Here is a 9,781-nt window from a genome sequence, read left to right as displayed (position 1 = left end):
CTCGGTTGCAAGTGGGATACTTGAAAAAAATATTTTAGGTCTTTTGTCTGCTTAATTCCACTTTGGCGCCCATAAGTCTAGCGAAATGATGCTAGGCCAGACACAACAGCTGAGTGCTTATGACTGGTGAAGGAAATGCAAAAATACACGAAACCCTCGGCCTTTTTTTGGGCGAAGTCCATAGCAAATAGCCCCGTTTCTCCAGTTCCCGACACCCAGAGCCCATCGCGACTCCCGGTCGCACGACAGAAAGGTGGTTCGGGTGGTTTACCGTTCACCGATGCACAAAAGGACACCGATGGACAGTATTCACGAGGTGGATTGTTTTTATTTACATTTGCAAAGACGAGGCTATAGGAGCAGCCCAGACCGATCCGGCCCGTAATGGCCCCTGCTGGGCATACACTTTATGTCGGGGTGATATAAGGCTTTATACAGCCGCGTTTTGTTATTCAGGGAGATAACCATCGCCCACCTCCCTGCATCACAAAACGAAGAGGCCGTCGGGCCCCGACCCGCCGGGGACTCCCGCGCTTCCACCTCACACGGCGCTGCCACAAAGGGAACAATCACCGCGGCTCTCGCCTCTCCCCGCCCGGCTAAAGGCCCCAGCCCAGCCGCCCCGAGACTCCAACGGGGCCAACCGGCATAACCGGGGGTCGCTCCGGGCCGCGTTATTTAACGCCAGGGCCAGGCCGGCCCGCCGGGGGGGCGTGGCCTGCGGCAAACGGGGGCGGAGCCTGCGCGCGCGCGGGGGGGTGTGGGCGTGCCCCAGGGCAGGGGCTGCCCGAGCAACAGCTGCGGCGGGAGCGGTTTACAAACAGTGCCCGAGCGCCAGCGCCGCCGAGTCCGGGCTCCGGCGGCACCGCGGGCGGCCGCCCCCGCTCCCCTCCTCCCTCTCCCCCCACCTCAGGATGCCGGCCGGGGAGGCGGCTCAGGCACAGGTGAGGGAGGGCTGGGGGTCAACTTCCAGGGGGCTCTGGTTCCCCCTTCCCCTCCTCCCCCCTCACAGGGGGCACCTGAGGGAGGCGCAGCCCCGTTCCCCTTGTGAGGGGCTGGTTGTGTGACTGGCCGCGGGGGGGCCGCTGCCTTCCGGGACGTTCTGAGGGGACCTGGGGGGGTACATACCCCCACCTTGTGAGGAGGAGGGACCTGAGGGACACCCCCCTCAGAGCAGGACCGCCCATCGCCGTGCTGTCCCAGCGCACTGCCCGCCCCTGGGGGAGAGGAGGAGGAAGGGCAGGTGTGTGGGGGGACGCGGCTCCCGGGGAGGTGTGTGTGTGGGGGGGAAGGCCTGGGAGGGTCCAGGTGTGCGGCAGCCGCGTCATCCTCCCCCCGCGGCAGGTAACGAGCCCCGCCCGCCGCCCCCTCCCGGGGCCCGGCCGGCCCGCAGCGCCCGGGGCGGGCAGGGCAGCGAGACCCGGCGGCGGGAGAGAGACAGAGAAACCCCTTCCCTCGCTGCCGCCCGCCCCGTAACTTCTCGCTGTTCCCGGTTTCCTCCTGCCCGGGATCGTCTTCCCCCTCCCTTCCTCCCTCCCCCACGCCCCGAACAAGTAGGTGTCTCAAACTTCCATTGTATACCTGGGAATTTGCTTTTAAATACTCGAGCCTGGGTTTTGGGGATGCTTTTCTGCCGGGTGGGAGGCGGAGGTTGGGGGGAGCGGGAAGAGACTATTTCTTTGTGAGTCAAAGATGTTCCTGGAAGAAGGATTTGTAGTAAGTGGCTCATGGGGTGGAGGTGGGGGGGCTTGTTAATGAAAAGTTTATTGATCCGTTTTGCCAGTTTTTGTTTCGTTTACCTTTGTCTTCTAAAGGCTAAACCCTTCCCGATCATTTCTTTGGCATCGTGCTTCTCTTTTTTTTTTTTTTTAAGGGGAATAGGAAGTTTAGAAAATAAATAAATAAGCCTCAACTGACTTCTTAAGCAACAAAAGACGTTGCCAAACGAGGACAATAAAATTCTAGAATATCTAGAGATTGGATTTCATTCCTCTTCCGTGATACCCACTGGACTTTCTGTTTCTGGGTGTGGGGTTTTTTTTTGTTTGTTTGTTTCCCACACAGAAAACCTGCAGCTAAAGTGAGGTCTGTATGAACTCTAATGAGCCATCCCATAAAATGTGTTATGTGACTCCCAGTAAGTATTTGAATTGAAGTGTAGTAGTTTTGAAGTGGTGGTGAACAAAAATCTTTATGTTAGGTTATTGATCTGCTGATGAAAGGCGTTTGAATTTGAAAAGGGGTTAGATTAAGGGTTTGTGTGTTTAAAGGTGTTTTTTAAGGCAGCAACTCTTTTTTTTTCCATTTTTGAAATGACCTTGAGGGCTTTAAAACTACAGTTTCTACCAGTGGGTTTGAGGGGAGGCAGTAGCAGAAGGATCTAGTGAAAATCGAAAATAGGAACTGAAGTAGATGCAGTGAAATGTTTTCTTATAGAAGTATATGTGAAAAGGGAAGTTTTTGTAAGAATGTGTGGAAAAGATGAGAGGGAAATAACGCGGTTTCAGATGCAAGGAGAGAGGGGGGGAGCATATCATTCTTCACATTTTATTAGGCCCTGAAATGCAGGGGTGATATGATCTGGAAGACACAGAAATAAAACGCCTAACTACAAGTTGAATAGCAGGCATTGACTTGCTGACCAATGCTTACATGCTTGTTGGTTGGTGGGGGCTGGTTTTGTGTCTGCAAAGGTATCAGAGCACAGTGCTATGACAATGGCTTGCAAATGCTTTAACGCCATGTTTTATTGCTCTTAGGAGCTCTTATTAACTGTAGGTTTGGGAATACGACTAATACTTTAATTTGTGATGTCCACACTAAGGTTTAAGCATTTCCTTAGATAATGCAAAAGGACAGTTTCAACTAAGTAGGATAAACTGCATTCTTTGGCAGAGGGGGAGGGAGGAGGGGAAGGGTGGAGGAAGCTTTTTTTTCTTCCCCTTTACTAGTTCTGTAACTGAGTCAATATTTTAAGGGCTGTAGCAGGAATGTGGCTTTGTGATCACTAATCTTTCTGCAGCAGATATTTTTAATGAGCAATATTGTAATTCTGTGCAAAATATTTGGATTTTGTATCTCTCAGCTCGTTCTTGAAAGCAGTGTGAGTTTTCAAGTTTTGCCTTTAAGTTTTTAGGATGATGAATATGGAAAACAACTTTAGAAACATGGTTATTACAGTGATTATTGATTGGCTTGGCCGACAGCCAAGCAACTCTTCTGCATGCACCAGAGTCGCTGATTTAAATTCTATAGATTCTTTTTCGTATGTTAGCCTTTTTGAATCGTTGAACAGAATATACAGCTATTTAAGAACAGTAGATCAGTTTTTAGTTAAGGTTGTTCAATTATGTCTTCATCGCTTTGGAGTTGGTTGAATGACTTGACATGAGATTAAGCACAACAAAAGAAAAGGCAGGGGAACAACAGCTGCCTTCCAGTACCAGAGCACTAGTATTCTGAGCAGTTAAGCATTTTACCTTTTAGTATTATGTGGTGTCAGTTTAAATGTTAATATTTATGTTCGTGTTTACAAGAACCTTGAGCATTCTGATAAAACCATCAGGCACTCGAGTCCTGGATATTCGTGTTTTGGGGTTGTTTGTCTCTTGCATTTTTGCGAAAATTATCTTAAGATCTGCTACTGAGGAGTGAATTGATCTCATTAACTTTTGAGACAAAAGTAGCAAACAGTCACCACTAGTTTGTACTTGTTTAGTTACTGTGTGGTAAGAACTTTAAGGTGTGTCCTTAATGGCAACTGACGATTCTTGCTGCGAAGCCTTGTTTATTTTAGGTAGATGTTTTATACAGAATTTCCAGTGGGACAAATTACTACGCTGACTGCACTTATTCTTTCTGAAGACTGGCTGTAAGCAGAAGAGAATAATTTTGCCATGCTGCAATCAGTATACATTTTAAAATTGAAGCCATTAAGTTTTGCTGTGTATTTTGAGGCTTCTCCTACTTCCTTTGTTTAAACATGCTTAAACAGTGCATATCATGTATGAGTTTAAAACATTCATAGAGCACTATTGGGGCTGAATTTGAATTTAAAATGAATACCTACATCCTTGTTGATCAAATTAGAAAAAACATTTCTTTAAATAAGTGGATATTTTCTGGTTTTGAATGTGGTAAAAAGGCTATATTTGTATCTTGTAAACAAAGTTTAATATTAAGTAGTCTTTAGAGAATGGCTTCCAGGCTTTGGATTAGAGGATTTTTTTTTCCTCTTCATTTTAAGTGAATAATGCTTTTTGGTTTTGCTTTGTTTTGGTAGAGGTGGAGAGAGCAAGATTTAGGGTAGGAGCTAGAAAGGGGAAGATGATAAACTTTAGCACCTTTTATCAGCCTGTCTTACACAAAAGATTACTTCATTTTGGTTTCGCCTTTCATTAGATCATACTGAAAAAATTCCTTTTTGAGCACTTCTTTCTAATCTTCAGAATCTGTCTTTACTACTATATTTTCATTTGGAACTGTGTCGATAGATTAATATCATATTTTATGTGAACAAAGTGATAAGTTATTACTGTGATCGGGGGAAATAATTTTAAAGGGAACTGTGGATTTCACTTAGACTTTCAAAACAGTGATTACAATAAACTCCTAGTTACAAAAAATCTGGAAGTTTGCAATTAAGAAGCTCTGGGGGAACATTAAGTAAATTTTAACTTCCCTTTGTTCTTTGGGACTTTTTGTTGTCCCAACTGTTTCTAACCTGAATCTTGATTTGGAATCCATTGTCCTAGTAAAAGACTCTGTACCCTGTGTATGTCAATACTCCCTCTTTGCTGTGTTATGAAATGCTGTAAGTGCTGCTGGCATATGGAAGGCACAGTCCCCTTCCCAAGGTGGAAGGGGCTCCGCTTGCTTTTCTTTGCGAGAAGCTGAAAGAAGAGTTTGACCTTTGAACTCACCCTCACACTTCCACGCTGCTTTCAGGATGATTAAATAACCAAGGATATTTGCCTGTGTCTTATGCTTATTTATCTCACTTAAAATGTTCTAATACTTCACTGTTGAGGTATTGTCTTTAAATATAGCAAGACAGTGCATTTCAGTTGCAGCGGGGCTGCCATTTGCCAGCTCAGCCCTCTTATTTTTGAGACTCTTGATTTAGAACATCAACGTTCCAATCAGATACTCTTTCCACATCTCATAACTACATTAATTTCAAACTGCTGTTTACTTCTAATGGACTTTGGGTAACTTCTGGTGACCCTTGACCCCCACCCACTTTTTAAGGTGACTTTAGTAAGAAAAAAAAGTTTTCTCTCTGGTGCATTAATACAATCAGGGCACTCTACTTGACTACTGTATGCATGCTTTTAGAGAGATGTGACTCATACCACAAGAGATTTGCAACTGAATACAGAAGTAAGGAAAAGGATATGACCAAGCTGTGTAAGATTCTTAATATGTGTTGTGTTTTAGGATTAAAAAAAACCCAACCAAACAAACACATTTTACCTAGGTCTTTGTGCACCTCCAAACAAAAACCTACTCTCAAAATGATTAGAAATCATATATATATATATTTTTTTTTTTTTTTCAAATAATCTTGTTTTGTTGGTGATGAAAACTTATTTATGGCAAACCCGGGTGTATGTCAGTGGGGAAAAAAGAACCCAAACAAACTTCTACTGTTATAATCATATGACTTTGGTCAGAGCGTAGTTTATAGCTTATAAATGTATCTCTTTTGAGTCTTCCTCATTTTTTTTTTAAGGGCGCAGCAACTTAGTGGTATGATAACAGACTTTCAGAGCAGAACAATGTATGCTCTGGGAAAACATGAGTTACAAATCAAAAATATGGGTGACATACTTGTTTCAAACTATGTCTTTGATTTCATTGCAGAAAATTGGTTATCAGACTGCCTTGAGAATTTCAAAAGAAAGTACAAGAGGAAATGTGGTTAGAATATGCAGAAAAATCTATGTAGATCAGTGTGACTTGAAGATTTGAGCAGAAACCAGTCCAAGTGTAAGTGAATAATTGACTGGATAGTGATTTTCTATGTGCTAAGGATTTTATGTAACTAAAAGTATCAAAGTCTGAGTTTGTTTATGCGCAATGGGTACACTTGCATTTTTCAGTGTAATAAAGTGAGTGCAGTTTACCTCTGACATAAACTACATAAGGGAAATTAAAGGCCTTTGTATTGTGCTTACACTTCATTGTGATAGTTGAGAACTGGTTGGGTGAAATAAAATATATTCTGAAGACTATGTTTAGTACGTTGTAAGGAATATAGATGTAAATGTGGTCTACAGAAGCCACAGTTTCTGTTAGCTTTAATGTTTGTTTCTGATCTATTTTTCTTATGGTGGTAAAATTTGTATGTGAAACTACTGCCTGTTTGAAAGGTCAGTTTCTTGTGGATGGTAACTGCGTTCTGGAGCAGTTTGGCACTGTGAAGCCCAGTACGTTGGGCTGTATCTTCATGTCCCTTTAGTCCACTGGTGTGGCAAAATGTAATGCTAGGTCATTTAGAAGGTTTAGTCTCAAATCAGTCTCGGGGGGTTTCTGGAAGGTCTCCTGCTTGCATGGAAGAAAGGAAGCAGCTACTTGAAGTATCTGTTTCTAGCACTTTTCTATTTTAGTGTCATTGGATGCTAGTCTAGGGATGACAAAAGTAGAAGTAAATGTCTTTCTTTCGAATCAAGACTGATTTTTGCAAATACGTAATTGTGGATATGTTTGAAAGTGGCAACTTCAAAGCCTGTGCTATGCAGAGGGGAGGGGTGAGAAGTTGCTGCTTTTTCTTGCAAGGTACAGGGGTTTGAGCTGTATTGGGTAAGAGTTCAATTCAGAGTTGAAATCAGGTGAGAGCACTAGGGAAGATTAATGGCTTTAATAAAGTGAACTCTTTGGAAGTGACTACTTCTCTCAAATTCAGGAATAGTAAAATCATATCTTTTCCTGTTATTTCACCTGTGCTGCCCAAAGGGATGCAACTTGCCTGTAATTGCTATGGAAGAACTCCTGGCTCTTGAGTAATAAGGAATTAAGTCTAATTTGGTAAACTCTGAATTTAACACTTCCGTGTAGCTGTGGCCACTGGAGAGGCCTAAGGTCCTTCTGCCAAGAAGTAAAAAAAGTCAGATTTGCGTTTAAGGTCTCTGAAAATATACTCTTTCAAATGAAAACCAAGACTAAACATATAAGGGCAGTCTGTGTAAGGTGAGACTGACTCAACAATAAAAATGTATCACTCACTCCACCAAGAGAGTCTTTACCTGCTGTGGAGAGAACAATAAACTGTTTTGTAAGGTAAGGGGTCATTGCCAGTTTAAGTGCATGTAACTTCTTGATTTAATGAAGTTGCATCATCTTCCAGCAGTGGTGAAATGTGTCCTAGACTTATTTAAAATAGGATCAATCTTGTGTCTCAGATTTTCTACAACAGGTACTGGCCAATTCATAGTGTCTAAAGTACAGAGGGGGGAAAAAAAAATTGGCTGTTAGAGCAGTCCTTCTGAACTTTAAAAGTCAATACTTATTTGTAGCACTTCCTCCTTTAGTGCCAAGAATTAGTCTCTTTTATATTTGCTCTTGCTCAGTGGAGGAAAAACATGTGCAAAATGATGCAAGCTTATATGTTCTCTGCTTTAAAAGGAATAATTACATCTTTTGATAGAAGAGGCATTCAGTTCACTGAGGAGAAACGTTCAGCTCATCAGTCCTCTGCCAAAACACTGTTAGACATATAGCCTTAAAGAAAAAGGGACTCCACAGGAAAAGGTTTTTTGGAGAAAGGATATCCTTTGTTTCTATTAGTGTAGATGTCTGAAATGGAGGGAGGGAGTTTTCCTAATATTGTTCATTATTAACTACTAGTTATTTTCCACTAGTGATTAAAATCCTGTTTGCTAGACTTCATAGACTTGCATGTCTGTCTGTCTTATCTGACTACAAAAGAGCTTTCAATATAAAAATCTCTCTAAAGTGTTTTGTGAAGAAATGCCTGGATAATAACATTCTTGCATTCTGGTGTATATGTTTCTGTTTCTTCAGTTCTGTTTTTATGAATTGTCTTAGCATTATTGCTTTGGAAAGCCCTGTAATGTTGTTAGAAGGGACTGTAACTAAGGAAAACAGAGTAGCTTAGAGAGGATAAAAAGATATGAAAACTTCTTTAAGAGTTTAAGTTTAGGATGACTTTGAAAACTTCAAGCCTGAAGGATGAAGACTACCAAGGGAACTTAAGTTTGCAGATTTAGGGAGTGGAAATTCCAATTCGGGGTCATCTTTTATGTTCTCTTTTCAACCTGAACGTCTAACGTATTCGTTTTGATCTTTCCTGCAACTGAAACAAACAACTCTCTTCCTCCCCTTCCTCCCCCTAAATCTCCATTTCCTTTAAAAGTACTTATGTTAGTTCTTTATCAGGCTGAACTGTTAACAAACTTTGTTTAAAAACATTTTTGTACTTGAACACTTAATATCAAAAAAATGTAGACGAGAAACAATGTTAGGTGTACTCATGTGCTCCTCTATTAACAAAGAAATAAACTGGGAGGTTGTGTTAAAATAATTTACTGTTAAAAGATAGAAGGGAGTAGCTCTTCCCATCCCTAGAAAGCAATAGAATGCACGGTAATGAAGAGTAAGTTGTTGGCTTTGTGTAGTGTTATGAAGAAAAACTGACTCTTTTTGCTGTTCTGTAAAATAATCTTTTATCTGTGCTGACTTTTATAGCTTTCCAGTGTTTTAACTTGAGTCACAGGCGGATGGACAGTTGGACTCTTTCAGAAATAAGGTCACAGTCTATGCAGTAAATCGTGTGTTGCCTGCCCTAGATTTAGGGGCTGTCCTTCCCTCAAATTGGGGTAGGAAAGACAATTCTGTCTAATACAGGAAAACAACTTCGTGTGTGAGGTGTAACATGTATGCGTTTCTTCTTAAATGGAGAAAGGAAGTTATGTGGTTGCCATAAAAACCCTGATACCTGCTGAGGCAAACTTGAAATTTCAGGCTGTGGATGTTTGGAAATCTGACTAATGTTTTGGAGCAACTGGTAAATTAGAACCTCACAATAACACTTTGCTTCACTTTCGGACTAAACATAGGAGGCCGTGAAGGCCACAGCACACCAGTGCGGTTCACACAATGGAGCCATTGTCACCGGTGGGTTCTGCAAACGCTGCACACATAGCCCTAGGACACTAGAGGTACTATCTCAAGAGTTTAGAGCTCTTGAATATTGTTAGCAACTACTTGGGGATGGTATTTCTGCTTAATATCCTGTGTGTGTAATAGGTGTGGTGCAACCGGTTTAACTTTATGCTATAATATATGTGTATTAAAAAAAGAAAAAAAGGTGCTGTAAATAAGCTGAGTTCAGCCTGGGCTCTTATTTGAGAATTTGAAGTTATGTTTATGCATGAGCTACTCTGCCTGTGATCAGTATGATAGCTGAATATAGATATGCTCAGACATATCTGGATAATCTCCATGAGTTTTCATCTGTGATCTCAATAAGGAAAAAGTACTGTTAACCAATGCATTTTATTTGTGCTTATTAAATAGAACTGGAAAACTATTTTTAAAAAAGAAAAAAAAAATAGGTTGAAATAAAGAAAGTTTGAGTAACTTGTGGTTTCCAATAAACAACATTATAAAATCTATTTCTTTAGCAATGCCAAAGAGCAGCAACCTGTTCTAAGGTATGAAAATACCAAGAGAAAAGAATGTTTCGTGTAAAACGACTCTTAATTTCCTGAAATTTCTTGAAACATGAGGAAAACTGAAAATTTTTCTTTTTAAAGTG

General features: G+C 41.6%; 1 protein-coding gene across 4 annotated transcripts in view; it reads left to right on the top strand.

Moving 5' to 3' along the window:
• The first annotated feature begins 784 nt into the window (after positions 1-784).
• ZNF217 (zinc finger protein 217) overlaps positions 785-9,781 on the top strand; it is a 28,048-nt gene continuing 19,051 nt past the window's right edge. Inside the window, exon 1 of one of the 4 annotated variants that reach the window (XM_065849718.2) lies at positions 785-944. The gene's annotated coding sequence lies outside the window, so the exon portion shown is untranslated. Of the gene's footprint in view, positions 945-990; positions 1,244-1,360; positions 1,554-5,969; positions 5,992-9,781 lie in introns of those variants that run through there. The other 3 variants (XM_065849721.2, XM_065849719.2, XM_065849720.2) reach the window with 3 other exon arrangements.

The sequence above is a fragment of the Patagioenas fasciata genome, chromosome 16 (assembly GCF_037038585.1).
Source record: "Patagioenas fasciata isolate bPatFas1 chromosome 16, bPatFas1.hap1, whole genome shotgun sequence".
NCBI lineage: Eukaryota > Metazoa > Chordata > Aves > Columbiformes > Columbidae > Patagioenas > Patagioenas fasciata.
This window is presented reverse-complemented; position numbering and strand designations above follow the sequence as displayed.